At 56.6% G+C, this 20,465-nt stretch overlaps 1 protein-coding gene across 5 annotated transcripts in view; it reads left to right on the top strand.

The window, feature by feature from the left end:
- Positions 1–20,465, top strand: part of Nek6 (NIMA related kinase 6) — a 69,025-nt gene that overhangs the window by 16,455 nt on the left and 32,105 nt on the right. Inside the window, exon 1 of one of the 5 annotated variants that reach the window (XM_004849398.4) lies at positions 1,275–1,480. The exons of 3 other annotated variants lie outside the window; for them this stretch is intronic. The gene's annotated coding sequence lies outside the window, so the exon portion shown is untranslated. Of the gene's footprint in view, positions 1–1,274; positions 1,481–12,136; positions 12,251–20,465 lie in introns of those variants that run through there. One more of the 5 variants, XM_087183220.1, reaches the window with a different exon arrangement.

Here is a 20,465-nt window from a genome sequence, read left to right as displayed (position 1 = left end):
TGAGAATCCAGAAGTGTTTGAAGCAGGGACGTGGCTCGTGAAGGCTGGGGTCAGGATGGCAGGGGCTGGGGCAGACCATGGCAGGATGGCAGGGGATGGAGCAGCCTGCAGAGGGACTGGAGGGGCCTGGAGCCAGCTCTCTGGGCTCCTGCCTGGGAAGCCTTTGGTTGGGAGCAGGAGTGGAGGAGGAGTTGGGCTGGAGGTTAGAAAGACTGTTGTTTCCTGGTGGCTTTAACTGCTGCAGGGAGCCTGAAGAGGCAGATGAGGTATGAGATCAGCCTCAGTCTCCCCAGCTGTAAAATGGGTCTGTTGGTGACCAGAGCCCAGATACATGAAGTTGTCCAGCCAGATGTGGCTTGTTAGTCTCCTTCCTCTCATCCATTCATTCATTCATCCAGAGAACATTCTGCCTGCCTCTCAGTTGGGCCCGGGTCCAAGGCTGGGCCACACCCCTGGCTGGTGGGCAGAACCCTGTTCCTCTGGAATTACCCTGTGTTCTACCCCCATGCGGGAGTGAGCAGGGGCTTGTGGGGCAGCCTCATTTCCGTGGGAACCAATGGGTGCTCTGTTCCTGGTGACAGCTCATCCTCGGGCACTGTCCACCCACCGCCGTGGCCCGTGGAGTCACCCCTGACTGCTGGAGCCAGTCACTGACCGCGCAGTGCCCCCAGAAAGCATGTGTGAAGCAAGGCTCTCAGAGATTAATGAGCCCACCCTGAGACCCGGGAAATAAATGTGCTCCGTGGCAGGCACCCGTACAGCCCGGGCCTCAGCTGATCCCTCCTGTACACTCTGGCTTCTTTCGTCCCTGGGAATCAAAACAACCTCTCTGACAAGGGAGGAAAAAAAATGACACACAGAAATCCAGATTTAGGGAGAATAACACATCCGTGGCACTTTCTTCCCTTGCAGGCAAGCTTTACATATTTTATCATCAATTCTCACATTGTCCCCAGCAAGTCGGCAGGCGTAGGCCTTGTTTTTCGCAGGAAAGCTGTGAGGGAGGCTGAGGGTGCGGGGTGAGGGGCCTCCCACCCAGCACCCAGCAGGGAAGGGGGGCGGGTGGCGCCAGGCCAGGCCCCGACACTGACAGGCGGTGTCGTCAGGGCCTCCCTGCCAGCTTCCCAGGGTCCTCCCACCCCAGCACCCCCTGCGCCAAGCCTATTTCCACCCTGCCGGGAAGCACATTCCTAAAACCCGTCTGACCTCATTGTCCTCTTATCAACCTTTAAGCCTTCCAGATAAAAGCAGCCACTCTTGCGCTCAGCACCTAAGGCCTCCTTACCCTCCAACCCCCGTCCCAGGTGACACCTGTCACCTGCCACATTGGTTCCACGGGGCCTCTTACATTTTCCGCAGCTGCACCCGGTGGCCTCATGTTTTACCTGGTGGGCTGACACCTGCTGAGATTAGAAGAGATCAGCTCAGGGGCTTCCAGAGGAGGCAGATGGGGGCTAGGAGCCTTGCTCTGTGACCTTGGGTAAGTTGCTGGACCTCTCTGAGTTGTGGTTTCATTTAAAAAATTGATCTGTTTACAATGAGGACCAGCTGGTGGGTGCTCTGATAAAGACAATAACGATGAGAGATATTTTTAAAAGATGGCTGATAGTTCTGTATTAATAACAACATATTGTTAAGAGAACTGGTGTTTGTGGTGGAGGGTCAAGCTGAGACACTTCCCCTCTGGAGGAACTCTGGGGACAGCAGGAGGCTCTGGCACGCATGGGAAGCCTGAATCCCTGGGATCTCCACAGCCCCCGTGATTATCGTGGGGATTCATTGTCGCTTTGAGGTTTTTCTCATTTTCCCTCTCACCTTTAGGCTGACCCCATGGCTCCTGTGGGGCTTGGACTCAGCCTAGTGGCCCCATATCCAGGTACAGAGGCATTGTCTGTGACTGACTGGACACTGGGGCCCCCTCCTTTTTTGGGGGGCTGGGCTCAGGGCCTTCACACTGAGCTACACCCTCAGCCCTGCTCCTTTTTTTTTTTTTGGAAACAAGGTCTTACTAAGTTGCCCCGACTAGGCTTGAACTTGAATTTGCAGTCCTCCTGCCTCAGCCTCCCAGAGTGCTGGAATTACAGGCATGGGTCCCATGCCCAGATGCAGTTATCCTCTTAGTTTTGGCTGCCCTGTCTGCGCAGCAGGAGGACGGGAGAGCCCCATTTCTCTGTTAGCCTGATTATATGCCAAGCAGTTTGTTGCGAAAGCTAAGTTAATGGTGAGGCCAGGTCCCGTTGTTTGTACGCCCCCCCAGCTCCTGGCTGTGTCTGCTCCCAAGTGACCGAGTCTGTCTGCTTCCGTATCCATGTCACCTCCTGACTTCCCAGACTTCTGGGAGTGCAGGACCTTCCCTACCTGTCCATTCTGTGTCCCAGCCCCTCAGACAGGGCCAGGCTCTGTGGGCCTCTCGATACACACTTGACAAATGGTGGCGGAAGGAACTAACCCCCATTTTCTCAAAAAGAACACCGAGGCCCGCAAGGGATAAGTCTGTGCCTCGGCTGGCTGTGCCCCAGGGGCAGGATTGGTGCTCCTGCTGGTCTGGGGTCAGCTGGGCCCCCTCCCCCTGCCCAGCCTGGAGCCTGGATTCCAGGTGTGCCCATCTGCGTCCCTGCAGGTTCACGCTGCCCAGAGAAACTTCTAGTCCATGCCTGTGGCTTTGGAGCAGCTCAGAAAAAGTGTCCTGTGACTGCTCCAGGAATCTGGGCACTTAGCCCAGAAAAGAGTGTGTTTCCTGGCTTCCTGAGAACGGGGCCCACCCTGCCCCTGCCTGGGCGTGCTGAGCAGGAGGGAGGGGAGCCCGGCTCTGGGCCTAGGAGGTGCCAGAGATGCCAGCAACATCAGACCTTATCATCTGAGGCTGTCCTGGCCCGGCCGTCATCCTGAGCCCTCCTGTCCCCTGTCAGGAGCACCCGGAGCTTGGAGCAGAGCTCCTGAGTTCCCAGGAAGAAAACCTGAGGGGCAGATGTGGGTGGGTGTGACCTGACCTTCTTAGAGCTCAGGGCGACTATCGTCCTTTGGGTCATTGGGCCATCAGGGCCACATGTTTGGAAAGCTCCTCCCAGAGCAGCAGCATCTGGCCACTCACTCTGCAGCCAGGCTCAAGTGGATGAGGTGACGTGGAAGAGAGCTGGAGTCACCAGCCCTCACGTCTGCACATTTCCTACTTTCACAGTTTGCTTTGCTTGAGAAAGGCCGGCCTCTCTCTCTCTCCCTGTCTCCCCCCGCCCCTCTCCCTGTCTCCCCCTCTCCCTCTCTCTCCCTCCCCCTCTCCCTCTCTCTCCCTCCCCCTCTCCCTCTCTTTCCCTCCCCTTCTCCCTCTCTCTCTCTCTCTCTCTCCCTCTCCCTCTCTCTCTCTCTCTCTCTCTCTCTCTCTCTCTCTCTGCATTTTGCTTTTCCTCTTCTTTCCCCCTCAACCAGGGAGCTGTCTTCCTTACTGATGGCCGGGGATGCCTCCTGCCTTAGCCTAGGAGATCGGCCACTCCAAAGAGGGGCTTAACCAGAATAATGCCGGTTCTGGAACATACTCATCACGTTCTTTTCTTTTGTTTCTCCTCCTCCTCCTCCTCCTCCTCCTCCTCCTTTTTTAGACAGGGTCTCTCTATGTAGCCCAGGCTGGCCTCGAACTCAAAGTGATCCTCCTGCCTCAGCCTCCCCACTGCTGAGATTACAGGTGTGCACCACCACACCTGGCTCCCATCACATTTTTAAGATAACCTGCATCATAGCTTTTTTGTGCTTGTAGGAGCGTAGAGGAAATCAGTCTGCATGTCCCCAGTGAGGATGGAAGAAGTCACCAAGCCCGGTGGCTTGAGTTCACTGGGTCTTGAGGACTGGGCCAGGCCTAGCATTAGCTGCCTTCTGATGTCTGGTGTCCTTTCTTCAATGAAAGATGGTACGAGATGGAAATTTTATCTTAGATGCCAGAAAAAGTTATATTTGTCTTCAGAGTTTGGGGGAAGCTTTGCAGACCTGCGAAGCCGCCAGGCCTGGGAATGGCAGATTTGCTTCTGTGTGAGCCCCCACAGCAGAAATCCACTTGCTCACAGTTCTGGAGGCTCTGAGTGAGAGTTCATTCCATGCTGCTCCCCAGCTGCTGGTGGCTGCCTGGTCCTTGGGGTTCCGAGTACAGACACAGCACTAGTTTCTTCCTCTGTCATTATGTGGCGTTCTTCACATATTGTAAAGACCCTAGTCATCCCACCTGACCTCAACTTTATACCTGCAAAAACCCTATAGGTGTTCCTTCCCTTGTGGGTTATGTCGATAACCCCACTGTAAATTGGAAATACTGTGGTTCAAATATGCATGGAGCACACTATGGAGCATACTAACCTACCGGATGTGCTAGTTATCACACAGCACACTGTAGAGTGTTGTGATCTCGTGTAGCTGGTATCATGAGAGTTTCCTACTCCTCACAGTTAGCCTGGGAAAAGAGCCGAATTCACAGTGTCATTTCTACAGAATGCTTAGCACTTTTGCACCATTGTGAGGTCAGAAAATCCCAAATTAGGACTATCCTAAGCCAGGGACTGTCTGGACTTCCAGGTAAGGTTGCATTCCCAGGTTGCAGGTAGACGTGGGTTTGACACCATCCAGTCAGTGCAGGGTGAGGAGACCGGGCCCTGAAGGTCCGGGGAGGCAGGTGCTGATCCTGTGGAGGAGACAGGAGAGGCACGGCCAGGCCAGCCACCGGGACAGATCACATCACCCCACTGAATAGACCTGGGGGCTCGTGAGAGTAGGGTCGCTGACTCCAGAGCCCAAGCACTCTGGGCATGATCATGTGCTGGAGCGTGGGTGTTATGGACAGGTAGGCCAGTAGATTAGTCTTAGACCTCTGGCACATCAGCCAGGACACCTGAGATCTGAGCTTCTCCCTGCTCAGCACAAGCGCCAGCCCTGGCCTGGCTCCTTGGGGCCGGAAAGGGGCCCTGCCCAGGAATGACAGGGCCCTGCTGAACCCAGCAATCCTGCTGCACCAGCCAGGCCTCCCTGCTCATGGATAAAGGGCAGCCTGTGGGCAGGAAGCAGGGAATCCAGGCCTTTCTGGCCCCCAGGGACCCTTCTCTATTCGGGCAGAGGCTCTGTGGCTGGCGGCTGGCGTTTCCAGGTGAGAGTCAGCCCTGACACCTGTCAGCCTGAGTGATGTTGAGCAAGAACCGCCTGCCAGACACTCACTGCTCCCTCCTGTGAGCTAGGAGTGACTTTGCAGCCTGGGCCAAGTCTGTACGAAGGGCAGCAAGAGGTTGTGGCAACTTTTGTGAATCCTTCCTGTGCCCAGCACACAGTAGGTGCTCAATCAGTGCAATAAGTGAGACCTTGGAGCCTGGATCATAAACATAGCATTGGTCTAGAAGGGGGTTCTGTAGGGATTTCCTTCCCCTGTTCTGGATGGAGCACTGGGAGGGGCATTTGGAGCCCTGACTTGTAGTTCTGGCTCTGCACTCCGTGCCCGCCGTGTCCTGCTGCTCTGTTAACCCTATTCCCTGAGCTTCTCCTCTCTGGGGCCTCTGTCTTCTCACGGTTCACAGCTGAGCCTCCCTGGCCACTGGGCCTTTGCATGTGCTGCACCTTCTGCCTGGGGTCCCTGCCCTGTAGTTGCTCCTCAGATGGCCACCCACAGCTCCTGCCTGTTCTGAGGAGACACTGGCTCCCAAAGTCCCAGGCAGACTGCACCTTGGTACACAAGGCCGTGGTCACAGGGCTTGTGGTTCCTGGCTTCTAATACTCTCATCTTTAAACCAGGAGCCCTGTGGAGGACAGAGCCTCACCCCCTTGTTGCCATGAGATGGGGCCCGTATGTGCTTGTAGATCTAGTGTACAAATAATTGAATGTCTTTAGGCACCTCACTTCTCTGCTCTGAGCCTCAGTTTCCTCATCTTCGAAATGGAGCTGGTAACACTGCGCTCGTGGGCTGAGCTGGTGGACCCAGATCTGTGGCACCGTGTGTGGGATGATTCCGTGCCTGTTCCATCGCATCAGTTATCCCTTACCCCAGAGATTAGAGTGAAGCAGAACTCAGCAGTCTGTGAAAGCCAAAAAAATGTCTTGTCAGAAGAATTTTGTTTTGGAAGACAAGCCCAGGTTTTGGGTCGGAACCATATTCTGTCTGGAGTCACATGGCCGAGCATCCAGGCATAATTTAAGGGCTTGGTGACCACCCAAGCCTTTGAGCTCTCCACGTGGATGCTCTGGGGTCAGGCTTTTGGGGAATCCCTTGCACAGCCGGGCTGCTTGTCGCATTGGTAGCATCGTTTCTGCAGAGCTGTCTCTGTCTGGTTATGAATAGATGTTTTTTTCTCTCTTTCTTGGATGCCTGAATGGCAGTCTCCCTCCTGCGGTCCCAGAGGCCGACGTAAGTGTGAAACTCCAAAACGGACGTCACAGAGGGGTCGTCCATTCCTGCTTGGATTTTCGGCTCTCAGCAAGGCTCAAAGAGGCAGGATGATGGCCGCAGTGACCCTGGGGGACTCCTGTGGGGCTTCTGGGCTGTGGTTTGTAAAGACTGCTGAGTGAACTGAAGAAACCAGAGTTCACTGCAAAGACAGCAGACAGGAGCAGCCATGAGACGGGGGAGGACGGTTCAGTCCCTCCAGAACAGGCTGCTGGTGCCACAGGTGCCAGGCCTGTTAGGACAGAACGATGCTGGGGACCAGCCAGCGCCCCTGCAGGCTGGAGGGCCGTGCCGCCTAGTGGTTAGGGCATAGATTCTGGAGCTGTTCTACCTAGGTTTGAATCCCAGTTCCACCTGTGCTAGGCAACCTACCTTTATGTCCATTTTCCACTTCTGTAAACTGGAGATAATAATGTGCTGTTACGGGGACCAAGAGGTTAATATCACTTTAGTCCACAGAACAGTGCTTGGTGCAGAGTAAATAAGTAAGGGTAAACTGAGGCCCGGAGGGGGCCAGAGACTCCTCCAGCTCTTCAGTGGGGCAGCCAGGGCTGAACTCATGATTCCCAGTCTCGTGGCCACTTCCCTCCCCTTCTTCTACCCCTCAGCCAGACTTTTTCAACCTTGTCTTTTGCAGAGGAAATCGCGTGACCCTTCAGCCCACAGGAATCCAGACTGCACAAAACGTCTGCAGCCTCTTCGGGCTGGCTGGGGGCCGTGTTGCTCTGCTTTTCAGCTGATCCTTTTTTTCCCCCTTCTCTCTCTTTTTAAAAGCTCTGTGGGGTCCTTTCTCCCTGCCCCTGCAGATGGCCAAGTTAACCTCTTGGCAAGGGGGTTTGAAGGCTTAAGACCCTGCTGCGTGTCCCGCACCCAGCCCCCCTCCCCAGCCTGTTTTCCTGTCTGTGAAATGAGAAGGTGGCCCCACCTGCAGCCCTCGACTGCTGCAGGGACGGCCAGCCGAGAGGTGGATGGCCGGGCTGAGCACTGACTAACCAGACCCTGGTGACACATCCTTCTAGGAAGAGAGGTGAAACCCCCCAGCAATGCCTCCATTCCGCCTGCCTCCTGCTTTCACAAGTTACTTGAGTCATCAGGGTTGCCCACACTTGTCTCACTGTCCTGTTTTGTTGAAGTGCTGAGGCTTTTGGCCAGGAGCGTCCCCTCCATGGATCCCTGGGTCGTCGGAACTAAAGGGCTTGGTGGCTTCCTGATTTCTGCTGGGCACTCAGCCACAGGCTTTGAAGACTGCCAGCCTCGGGTGTGAAGCCAGCTTCTGGGCTCTTGACACTGCAGGAGGAACTTCCTTGATCTGAGCCTCAGTTTCCTCATCTGTGGATTGGGAGGGCAGTCCCAGCATGGTGCATGAGAGCCATGCCCTGCTCGTTCCCCTCTTCCTTCCTGCCCAAGGCCCAGGATCACCTGGGATTCTGCTGGGCACAGCAGATGCTGATGTGCCCGTGTCCTCCCCCACTTCATGAACAGAGGGGCACTTGACTTGGCCAGAAAGCCTGGAGGCAACAGACCCTTGATTGCCAGCCTCAGGGGAGCCCAGGGTGCAGCCCTCTCGGCCTTTTGATGAGCACTCAGGGCACAGAAGGAGAAAGACTCAAAGCAAGGAGGCCTTGAGCCCTGACTAGAACCGAGGATCTTAGACCCCCTCTTCCTGAGTGGCCTGGCGTCATAATGGGGCAGCCTGGCTGGGGGTGGGATTCATAGGCGGGTGCCACAGTGGGCCCAGAGTAGAAAGTGGGGGGCCTGAGGCTGAGCCCCTCACAGGGGCCTCCTGCCCCCTGCTCACCCCTGAGCCATTTCCTCATCTCAGACACAGATAGCATTCCTGCTCTGCCTGCCTCTGCAGGATGTCATGAGGTCCCGTGAGATATGGGGGCAGAAGTCGCTCTGCGGACTGTCAGGACCCTCCCAAATGGGAAGAGTTTGTCATCTGTCATTCCTTGGGGCATTTTTGTATCTCTTTTATTCAAGTGCTCAGCGAGTGTTGAATAGATGAGTGATGACAGCTGTCAGTTATAAAGCACCTACTTATACCAAGAATGACCCAGAGAAACTTCCAAAAGATGCTCTCTCGTCCTCCTACCCTGCCCTAGCGTTTGGGTTTGTGCTCATTTTACAGATAAGGAAGCCAAGGTTCAAAGAGAGAAATAACGTAGGTCCCCCTGGCCAGTGTCTGAGGAAGCCAAGATTCACACCTTGTGGGGCACACCCTCCGCAGGGAATGTTTAACAAACAGTTCCATGGAGGGTTTGTACAAACCCCATATTTGTAGCATCTTCCAGTTTCCATAGTGTAAATATTCTTGTCATGGCTCAATTCAAGCATGTGATATCAGCTGTGTCAAAATTTTTTTAAAAATAGCCCCCATGTGCCAGCTTCTGATGCACCCCCATATTCCCTGTGCACAGCACCCCAGGCCCCAGAAGACCGCAGTTAGTGTCCCCAGCAAGCCAGAGCTAGAGCTGGAGCTAGATACCCCTCCACCGCTCCCCACCTAAGTCCCTGAAGCTCCCTGGGGTCCCCATACCACACAAGACTCGGGCGCAAGGATGGGTCTGCACCACCGTGGCTAGAATATTCAGACATGCCAGCCCCACTGAGTGCGATATTCCTGCCAGGCCCGGAGCAGAGCCCTGTAAATGCCGGGATATAATGGACGATAAAAGTCACTGGAAAATAGTGACTGTCCTAGGACCACTGTCATCCCTGCCACATGCTGCCTGCCAGAACCACAGGCCCCGTGATCATGAGGCACAGTTGTCAAGTAAATATATAGGGTCTCTTGCCAGTCGCAGGCAGGCCAAGATTTATTTTATTGAGAGTGCGGGGAAGGGATTGGCTTGGGCTCCTTGGCCTGGTAATTTTGTAAAATGCTTTGCCGTTGCTTCCCAGCCTCTGGGAGGATGAAGCAGGAGCCAGGTGGACTCTCCCGTCCTCTGGGTGAGGGGTCGGGCCGCTTCTGCAGGGCCAATGCCCTGATCATTGTCGGGGAGCCTGGAGTCCCCAGAGAGTGAGGGTTGGCTACACCGGGAGCAGTCTCTTAAAGGAGCCCCAATGGTTTATGATGACACCAGTCACAGTGCCGTGGTAGCCACTGTCACCGAGCTCTTGTGTGACCTCGGATCCTGACAGTCCCAGGCCAGCCCTTGACCTGCGAGTTGTCATTCAGTCTTGCCCTAGGCCCACTCGGGGCCACCTCTCTCCCAGGGCCTTGTGTGCAAAGAGGCGACCATGGGCCTGCCTCACCCTCACATGGGCAGACAGCGGCAGCACAGGATTTGAACTCCGGGCTCAGACTCAGCCTCTGCTAGGCTGCCTGTTGGCCTCCTCTCTGGTCACCTACTGTCCCCCCATGTGCTGTCTCCCTGAAGCCCCCTTGACTGCCCCCACACAACACAGATGAGCGTTTTGATCTGCCCCCCCCCCCCCATTTGGTGCCCAGCCCACTCCATTTGCTGCTTCTCTGCAGGCAGGAGCCTTGTCTGCACTGCAGAGGGGTCTGGATGAGGGCTCAAGCCTGTGTGCTCATTCAAGCTCTGCCTCTGTTTGCTCATCTGTCAAATGGGTACACTGTGACCTTGCAGGGTTGATTTTGGAGTACACACTGCCAGTGTCCCTGGAGGATGTGGCCCATCATCGGTCATCTAGGGGTGTTCTGTGAGTGAGTCCCCTCCTGATACACCACCTGCCTGGCCATGTCTGGGAACTCTGGAGCCACATGAGCCCTGGCATACCATAGGGAGGGCAGAGGGCTCAAAAAATGTTCCCAGGCCAGGGAACAAATCCTCTCAGCAGTTCCAGACCCAGATCTGGTTTTTCTTCCAGGAAAGAACACATGGTTGGATACCAGATTCCCCAGCTCAGCTTTAGGGAAGTCCAGTAAGATAAAAATCCCCCATCAGCCTCATAAAACATATCGGTAGAGCCCCATCCACTTATGTTGTGTTTGGAGAAAATGAGGCCAGAGGTGGGTTATGGTTTATCCAAGTCATATGCGTTCCTGGCCACCAGTCCACACATGCTATGGCTCAGAGCAAAAATTTTTCTGGAGGAGTTAGAAGTGGCCACATATGTCCCAGGCCTAACTTGGGTCCAGGGAGGCTCTGGTCAGGAAGGTAATACAGGAAGTCACCGAAGCACTGATTATGTGCCAGCCCTGTAACCCCATGGGGATGGCAGGACTGGGTGGAGGAGACAGTGTCGTCCAGACACGCCGAGCCATCCTCAGCTGATTGGATATGAGACTGGGGCTTGGTGTGCTTCTCAGGAGGCCCAGCCTGGCCCACCTGGAATCTTCTCTAGGAATTGAGGTTGCCAGTGCCTACCTTACAGGGTCTTAGAGTCAAGGGTGTGTGGCCACCACATCCTGGAGTGAGCCTGGGCCTAGCCGCAGCCACCCAGGGGACAGGCACCTGACATGTGCCCAGCAATTGTCCCCGGCTAGCATCGGGGAAGGTGTGCTGGCAGGGGGCCGAGCCCTGGTGACAGGGTCTGGCTCTGCATGTCTTCTAGGGCCTCAACTTCCATATGCCTGTGCCAGCCCCTGGGGTGGTAGAGCTGCAGATGAGGTGGGGAGACAGTGCAGGGTGGAGGCAGGTGTGCCACAGGGAACCCCCTCGGTCCATGCCCTGAGCTCCCTTTCCCTCAGCCCACTCCAGCTGTCCATCTGGGCACCCTCAGTCGCTGCCCTGGTGAGGAACCGCCTGTGCCATGGCCTTCCCTCCCTAGAGCCCTCGTATGCTCTTTTCTGGCTGTGGATGTCTGTCCTGGGGTTCTGTCCTGTGGACATCATGAGGGCTGGGCTGTCTGTGGCATCCTGGAGGCATCAGTTCTGGTGCTGCTGGGGAGGGGGAGCACTCAAGACTCCTTAGTCCCTGGGCCTGTGGAGTGGAGCTGGGGCCTGAAGGCAAATACAAGAATCAAACAATGACCTATTGTGGGCGTCTGTTGGGTGCCAGGCTAAGCATTTTGACCCTTGTAATGTCACGGAAACCGACAGCAGCCTGAGGCGGTAGGTACTGTTCTTGCCCTTGTTTTGCCTTGTGAGGATGCCAGGCACCCAGTGGGGATGTGGCAGAGCTGGAACTTGGACCCAGGACTGCTGCCTGCCAAGCTCCCATCGCCATGGACAACAGACACATTTGGCCCCAAGTGCAAAGGAGGGAATAGCAAGGGCTCAGTGTTTGAAGGGGCAGCAAGGACTCTGTGCTTTTTAGCATTTGCTGGCCCCAGCGGAGGCAAGCAGGCCGGGAATACAGGAGAAAGAAAGGAACCGTAGGCCAGCTTCTGCTGTCCAGGTGCCTGGTGAGAGGTAGGGAGACTGGCCACCTGCAAAAGTCCCTTTGCCTGAGCCGTGTGGGTGTGGCATCGGTTAAGGGAGCCGCTCTCTGGGCAGTCCTGCCCCTCCGCTGCTCATGGCCCTGGGAAACCTCGTGCCCTCCTGCCTCAGTTTCCTTGTGGGTCAAATAGGGGAGCAGGGCCTTACTTCCATTCCGAGTTGCGCTGGCTCCAAGACCAGCCCATGGCCACTGCTGTCAGCTTAGGGTTCCTAGTGAGCTGTGGGCTCCAGGGCAGCCCTGACAAGCTGCCTTCGCCATAGAGGTGGCAGCGGAGCTATTTTTGGAGCAGTGTGTGGTAGGGGAGTTTCCTTGTGGTGCTGCCTGGGGACTGGAGTCTTGGGAAGGGAAAGTCCCGTGCACAGACAGAGTAGCCCTTGTCCTTCACCCGCCTTGGCACAGACTGTCAGGTTCCTGGAGGTCCCCAGCACCGCACTCCCGCCATCCACCCAGACCAGCAGAGACCTTCCCGGAGCTGCCTGGGCACTGCTGTGAAAGGTATGCAGCCTCTGGCAGACTCCTGCTGTGGGGAGCCCCTCATCCCTTCCTGCTCCCTGTGCCCTCTGGGAGTGTACCCAGCAAGGGACAGGGGAGCCAGGCCCGAGAGACCCCCAGGGCCTGTGTTCACTGGGCCACCTGACCTGGCTGCACCTCTGCCACCCTCTGCTTGGTCCCCACCTCCCCCGGGCAGGGCGGCTGCTGCCACCAGGTTTTGGGTTGAGTGATGCCGGGCAGGGCCATAGCTTTTGAAGTGGTGAGGGCAGCAGAAAGCACAGCTCTCCTTCTGGGGTGCTGGGCACTGTCCTGGGTAGGAACCAGTGGGGCCCAGGGCAAGTTGGTGACAGACACTGCTGCCTACCAGCCTCCTCAGGGCTGCTCTGCAGCTGTCTTCCTTCTGGTTGTGGTTGCAAGGAGTAGTTGTGGTCTGAGACAGGAGATAGGAGGAGAAGACTTCCTGCTCTTGAGAATTTCTGCTCTGAGCCAGATGTGGTGATACATTCCTGCAATCCCAGCACTAGGAGGCTGAGGCAGAAGGATCGTAGTGAGTTCGAGGTCAGTTTGAACTACATAGCAAGCATTTGAACTACTGTTGCAAAACAAAACAAAAAATTTGTCCACACCTGCAGGGCTGTGGAGATGCATAGGTAGTTCTTAGTTCTCTGCCTTCAAGGAAATCTCCATATCAAAGGAGAGGAAGACATGTGACTAGGCAGAGCCAGCATGAAGGACCAGGGCTATAGAGCAGGGACAGACCAACCGGGGAGTCTGGAGGCTGCCTGGAGGAGACTCCCAGGTGGCCCTGAAAGCGGAGCAAGGTGTGGCGGAGCAAGGTGTGGTGGGCGGCAGTTCCCTCTGGCAGGGAAGCAGGGCCTGCCAAGGTTCTCAGGGTGCAGCAGGTTCATTTCCGGGAGGGCAGGGGTCTTTGGGACTGTAGGCATGCTAGAGAGTCTGGGGCTCCCCGCAGGAGAAGACCCCAGTTTTCCCTACAAGTTGGGTTTGGGATCAGGACAGGTTTGACGAGCCACATGAGCTTAACAAGTCTCCCAAGTTCTGGGTCCCTGGGTTTCCTCATCTGTAAAATGGAGGAATGTGCTGATAGGAAGCACTCCGCAGGTCTCCACCGCATCCCCCAGGGGCTGGGGGCAGGCCTGGACCCCGGGCCCCCCAGCCAGATCCCCGGTGCCTCTCTGCCCCTTTAAGTGACACACAAGATGGTTACAGCCCTGCATTCTTTTTCTTCCAGAATTTGGTTTTATTACCCAAGGACGAGGAAGTGAAATGTGATCAGTAGGCTTCTCAATTTTAGAAAAGGTCCTGGGGCCCCGCAGTGTGTGGTGTGGTTTGCTTTTGAATCTCCAGGTGACTTGTATGATCTGTGACTGGGCGGTCCTGAGGTTTCTTGGGGTTTCAGGAGGCTGGGAAGAGCCCCTCTGCTACCGGGCATCGTGTCTGTCCAGCTCTCACTAGGTCCTGTTTTGTGCCAGTCCTGGGCAAGGCGCAGGAGGTCTAGAGGTGACTGCTGTGGTCAGTCTGTGCCCTTCAAGGCCAGTATCAGAGGAGGACTCAGTGACAAAGGAAGCAGTTTGTGCCCCAGCAGCCTGATTTGGGAGGAAAGCTAGTATGGACACTGTCCCTGGGGAAGGGAGGCACTGGGTTGCCTGCTTGTGCCTGGAGTCCTCTCAGCCACCCTTTGAGGTCCGGCCATCCCTTCTCTGTGCAGACAAGGACCTTGAGGCTTAGGGAGGGGACTTTCCCGAGACCCCACCAGAAGTGCCGAGCCTGAGTAGGCCCAGAGACCTGATCCCCACAGATGAGTGTGAGTTGGCCAGTGAAGGTGGAGATGGGTCTTCCAGGCGCTGTCACTGGGGAGGCAAGGCCCTTTGGCATGGTTCCTGGGCCCGTTGGGGGCAAATGAAGTTGGTAGCCTAGTGCCAGCCCGTAAGAGCTTGAGGTGGGGGTGGCCTTTGCTGTGAGCTTCGAGTGGGGAGCCTTCGGTATTAGGAAATTTTCCATGGTGGGCTGGAGGTGGGGCCGGAGGGGAGCATGGGGAGAGCAGGGGATTTAGGATGGAGACATTTGGAGAAGAATCAGCAGCACTGCATGCAGACCAGGTGTGACCATGAGGGAGACAGGAGTCAGACCACACCTGGGTTCCCCCCAGTCCTTCACCTAACAGAGGTGACTCTGTCACTAAGATGGGGACCCAGGGAAGGTCGGGCCGAGCTCCAATTCAGGCAGGTTGAGCTTGCCACGCCTGTGGCTGTTGATAGCTGAAGTCTAGAGAGGAGGATGAGGGTGGGCAGTGGAGGAAGAGAGCTGAGCTGGGAGGACAAGTGGGGCAGGGTGGCCAGGGAGGCGAGTGGATACCAGGTCAGCCAGCTCCAGGTCCTGCTCGCCCACCTGGGTGTCCTTGCTGCACCAGGGAAAGGGGACAGTTAGGAACCTCTGGACTCTCCTTCCAGGGCATGGCTTCTGGTCTAGGCTGCCCCTCAGAGAAACCAGGCTTCTGCGGGTTGTGGAGCCACAGAACCTGAGCAGTGCATGTGGCCTTTGGCATCAGAGGGGGAGGGTACAGGACCATTCCAGAAACCGGACCCCTTCTGTGGCTCATCCCCTTAGCTTGACAGGTCCCCACAACTCTGGCCCGATAGCTGGCTGCTTCCTGTCAAGTGATGAATGAGTAATGTCTGGTTATCCCAGGACCAGAAGAGAAGGGGCCCGGGGCTGGAGAAGGGCACAGCAACCTGAACTGCAACTCTGGGCAGAATCCATCCACCCATCCCTCCATCCCATTCATTCATTCATTCGAAAACTCTTCCATGGTGGTATGGATGGACCAAGGCAGACTCGACTTCAAGCGTCAACTCTGCCTATCACTTGCTGTGTGACCTTGAGTGCATTGTGTGATCTGCCTGAATTTTCATTTCCTCCTTTTCAGCGTGGTAGTATTAGAGCAGCTATGCTGATATGTCTGCAAGATGCACTCCTGACACGAGCATTGTTTGCACTGTTATTATCAGATGCCCCATCAGCTGGTCCACATAGGCGGGGCCTTCCTGACCCCCAGCTGGTGCTGGGCCTCTTTGGTCCACTGAGTTTCTTTCTGTGGCTTTCAGTCATGTCCATCTGAGAAGCAGCGATGGGAGCTCCCTCCAGTGTGGACTTGGCGAGTTACGGTGCTCCTTGGAGAGCCGTATTCGCCAAGGAGGGGCGATGGCGCCCAGGTTTCCTAGGGGATGTGAAATCACTGCAGATGTTGGCTGGTGCTGACGCTGGTCCAGTGACCAGGCACTGTGAGCCTTGATGTCTCCCTGCTGAGCCTCAGATCCCCAGCTCTGTGGTGGGCGATTCACTGGGGAAGGAAGGAAACCCGGGGTGCTGAGTGTGCGGCATCTCGAGTAGGAGTGGGAGGCTGGGGGCTAAATCAGCGCCTTTCTCAGGGAAACTGCATGGAGAACAGCGTCCGGCCACAGCCTCCTCCAGGGCCATCTGTGTGGTTCTCCTGGGCCTTGGCCACCTCCACCCAGCCTTGAAGGACAGCGTGGGGATGTCGTGGGCTCGAAGCCTGTGCACGTCACGGACCCTGGCTGTGCATGTGTGTGCGTGTGAGTGCAGAAGACAGCAGGCAGGCCATGCACTGACGCCGCCACGGGGACGTGCACCCACACGCCCTTGCACACTTAGGCCTTTGCATCTGCTCCAGGCAGGTCCTTGGCTGGAGCCCTCCTGTGCCTTGCACCATCTTTCACGGGAGGGCCTGGGGAGCCATCAGCCGCCATGAGGGGCGCTGTTTGGTGGGAGGCAAAGGTAGCACGTCCCCCTAGATGAAGTTTCTAGAAATTGGGAGGCCAGGGCCGGGCGACAGTCTTGGTGGGAAAGGTGCTTGGAGCCTCTGAGCCCAGGCCTGTGCCGCAGCCCATCCCTTCCAGGGAGTTGAGCGGAGCCTCTGTGGCCATGAGGACACGCAGGGTGGCCTGGGAATCCGTGACTTGGGGCCCACCGGCCCTTCCTTGGCACTCACCAACTGCATGGCCCAGGGCAAGGCCTGCCCCTTCTGAGCCTCAGTTTCCATGACTGTCACGTGGAGGAGGTCACTTCTCTGTTCAATGTTAGCACAAACAATGCCGCGGGTACCAGAGCCTCCAGCGGCCCTTCCAGGTACCAGGCTCTGTTGTTACTATTACGAGGCTGATCTTACTTTGAGGCCCGTTTTCTCTGTGTGCCTAGAAGGAACTGGACCTGCGTTTGAACCAAGGCAGTCTGGCTCCTGAGCTGATCTCTTAAACCCCAGGCTGCTCCTGGTCCAGTCCTAGGCCCCCAGGAGACAGCAGCACATGGCAGCGTATTGTTGCCGTGCACAAGAAAGCCCGGAACCTGGGCTGGGAGGACACACTGTACATCTACAGAGCCTTTGGGAGTGTAGGGCCCTGGCTCCAAGCAGAAGAAAGGCTCTCTTTGAGGTGGTATTCAGTGTGGCCTGTGGCTCTGGGTCTTGCATTCCATGGATTTTTGGCCCCTGATTTGGGCTTGGCAGCTACTGCCTCATTGTTCTGCAGTTTGGCAGGAGCCCTGGGATCTGGGGACCGGCGGCTCCTCGTGTTACTCGGAGGTGCCTGCACGCATGTGCTGTGAGTCTTCTCCCTGCTTCCCAAGTCTTGTCCCTCCAAGTGCCCTTTGTCGTGGTCTTCCCACATTCGAGCCCCCTAAGAAGGGGTTTCTGATAGCAATTTCTGGCATTAAGGAGCTTGGATTTCCGCTGGGGTGGAATAAGCGGAATGCTAATTCCCTTTGATTTTACACTCAGAAGAGTCCAAGAGGCAGCAGAGCACTTGGAATGCGAGGAGTCCTTGGAGTCAGAGAGATCTGAGTCTGAATCCCTCTACAGCTTCCTAGCCAAATGGTTTTGAACCTCCCCTTTTGGGTCCTCAGCTTCCTGCCTGTAAAATGGGTCTGTGAACAGCCCTGAGGATGAACAGGAAGGACATGGGCTACACAAAGGGGTCTTTCCTCCCTCCTTCCCCTCACCCCCGCATAGTACAGCAGGGGCCATTTGGTTCTGCACAGTGGCTTACCAAAGCCCAGGGGTTGACAGCAAAGGTGGTGTGGACAGCAGCTGAGTGTGGTGTCAGGGGGCGAGGTCTCTGGAGGCTTCTGTCCATGGAGGCTCCTTGCAGGCCCTCGCCTTGGCATCAGTGTGATCCCATGTCTGAGTGGAGAGAGGGCTCATTCTGTGAGGAGCCAGCTGAATAGGAAGGTGACGATTGATGCAGGGGGTGCAGTGTGGTGGCTTCAGACAGGTGCAAGTTCAAGTCTTGGGGCTGGAGTGTAGCTTGGGTGGAGCACGTTCCTGCATATGTGAGGCCCAGGATTGACACCCGGCACTGCATAAAAGGACAGGGTCCTGGCCCTACTACCTGTCATCCAGGTCGTCCAGGGAGACCTTTAACCTCCTTGTGCCTCCGTTTCCTCAGCTGTAACACAGGCCAGCACCAGACCCTGTCTCTTGGGGGTGTCAAGGCTCTTGGGGTGAAGTGCTCGGACCAGGGCCAGCATGATAAGGGCTCAGCACTTGTTTGCTATCATTGTCACGACCATTTCTGTTTCTGGGGTGGCTGGTCCCTTGCAGTGGCCGTGGTGAGCTCCTGAGAGTGCAGCTGTCAGAGGGTACTGTCACCACCAGATGACACTTGCAAACACCTGCCAGGTTTCTCCTGGGGGATCTGGAAAGCCCCAGCTGGGCAGTGATTGGACAGAGAGTCAAACCTAGGCCCACTTGAAGCTCTTGGAACTGGGCCTGAGTGAGGGAGGGAGGACAGATGAGGGAAGGGGAATGCAGGGGCAGACGCTGCTGGTTTCCAGCCTGTGGGAAGCTCGGGGCAGGGGACCCAGGGGCAGGTGAGCGATCACATGTGTGGGCCTGGATGGGGTGGTGTGGGCCGATCCTGGAGACTCCTGAGATAGAGAAGGAACCTTCTCCCCAGGACAGCTCTCCACCTTTCCCCAGAGGCCTCCCTAAGGGCAGAGGACGGTGAACATGTCACCCGGAGGGGTCTGGGGGTACAGCCCACAGCAGCTGTCGAGCCCACAGGAGTCTCCGGTTTCATCTTCAAATTCATGCGCATTTTACATTCTGCTCCCACTCCTACCCGGTTTGTTGTCACACACTTTGCCCCTCAGAGTCACAGCAGTGCCTGAGGATGATGCACGGTGTTTATCTGTTTATCCTGGGGCTTTGTGTACCCCCTGCTCCTTCGCCGCTGTGTCACCCTGGGGGTGTGTGCTCCGCTGCTGGGCTCAGCCAGATGGCAGAAAAATGCTGAGGGCACCTTGTCCCATCTGCTTTGGGGGCTTGGCAGGGAGAGCGCCGGCCTGGTGGGAGACAGGCTTGCAGGTGGCAGAGGCAGGGGTGTGGGGACATGTGAGGCCCCTAAAGGGCAGGCACACCCCACGATGCCCACCTCGTGATGCCAATCTGAAATTGCACTGCGTGCACAGAGACCAGGCATCTGCCTGTGTATCTATGCCGAGCAAGATGAGCCATGCCAAAGAGCCTTTCCACATTGGTCAGCATCATGAGCAGGAGACCTCCCAGGCATGCTCGGCAGGAGATGACCCTTGCACTGCAGACGGCCTGCCAGGGCCCCCTGCATCTGCAAGTCAGGTGCTTTTGTCATCGATGCCGTCCCCTGGTGGCCTCACCTCCTGCCCTCTGTGTTGTGTGACAGAGTACAGTTTTATCCAGCATTGGTGCTGGGTGCAAGTTATTGGGAGCTGGGAAGCCCAAAGGTCCTGCTCAGCGGTTGACTCGGGGTTGGCTGGTGGACATCCTTTGCCACGCAGAAGTCACAGTCATCCCTGGGTGTCGGGGTCAGACTGCAGGGGGAGTGGTGGTCTCCATCCAGGCACACAGCAGGCCTGTGACCCACTGGGATGGGTGGTGGGGTGGCTGGGGTGCAGGTGACCAGGCAATGACCCAGTCTCTGAGGACATGCACCAGGGGGTGTGGCTTGGGGTCCCTACACATGGGAGCACGATCCCAGAGTAGCAGTCTGCTTCTGAGAGGCAGCGGGACTTAAAGAGGTGGAGCCCCATGAGGCTCTTCATCATTGGGGATGGCCTTTGAAGGGATTAAGGTGTTTCTGGGGGGTCTGAGTTAGTTCTCAAGGGATTGAGTTACTGTAAAAGCCCAGGTCTGACCCTCAAATTGCTGTCTGGTTTCTTGTCTAGCCATGTGTCCCCCTTCCTCACTGTACTGTCCTGCACCATGGGGCCCCACGGGAGCTGAGCCCATCCAGTGCCAGGCCCTGAACCTCCAAAACTGTGAGCTGAATAAAACTCTTTTCTTTAGAAATGCATCCAACCTGCCCGGTGTGGTAGTGTATCCCGGTGCTCAGGGAGGCTGAGGCAGGAGGATCACAATTCAAGCCCAACCTGGGCAACTTAGCAAGACCTTGTCTTAAATTTTTTAAGTGGGGCTGGGGATATAGCTCAGTGCAAAAGGCCCTGGATTCAACCCCTAGCATGAAGGAAGGAAGGAAGGAAGGAAGGAAGGAAGGAAGGCTGGCTGGCTGACCTCCTGCCTCAGGTATCTTGTTATCTTGTTAGGGGAACGAAAAACAGGCTAACACAGATGAATTCTTAGGTTGGGTTCTCCAGAAGCCGACCTGGAGCCAGAGCTCCTGGGGCAGGGATTCATTAGGGCTGGCTTCCAGGAGCACTAGGAAGGCACAAGAAGAGGTCAGGCAAGGCTGCCATCTCTGGTCCCATCAGGGGTCCTGGCTCCCCTGTGCTCCCCTCAGGCATTAGGTGCTGAGGAGCCCCTTTGTCCTGGGACTTCTGGCTTCCTGGGGGTGCAGGCGTGGGACATCAGGGCAGGGCTTGTGGAGGTAGTGCAGTCGGACGCAGGAGCCCCACCTGCCTGCCGTCTGTGCACACTGTGGGAGCCCGGGCCCAGCCACGGCCCATGGAAGGGCTGAGAAGAGCGTGTGAGTGGAGGCAGGTGTCTCCCAGGTGGAGGACATGGGATGGCTGGGACCCCTGCCCTCGGCCCTGCAGGTTCTGTGCCTAAACTTCCGGAAGTGCTTGTCTGATGGAGGAGGCCAGAGGCTCCTCTGTCTCCAGGAGTAGGTGTGACACTGGGAAGAATGGGGTGCCCTCTGGCTCAGGTACCTAGTAGGTGCTTCATCAGGGACAGCTGCTGCAGTTTCTGTGG

Source organism: Heterocephalus glaber, unplaced genomic scaffold (assembly GCF_053883595.1).
Source record: "Heterocephalus glaber isolate CG9 unplaced genomic scaffold, H.glaber_assembly_v1.0 deba00001479, whole genome shotgun sequence".
Lineage (NCBI taxonomy): Eukaryota > Metazoa > Chordata > Mammalia > Rodentia > Bathyergidae > Heterocephalus > Heterocephalus glaber.
The sequence above is the reverse complement of the archived record's forward strand: the minus strand, read 5'-3'. Positions and strand labels throughout refer to the sequence as shown.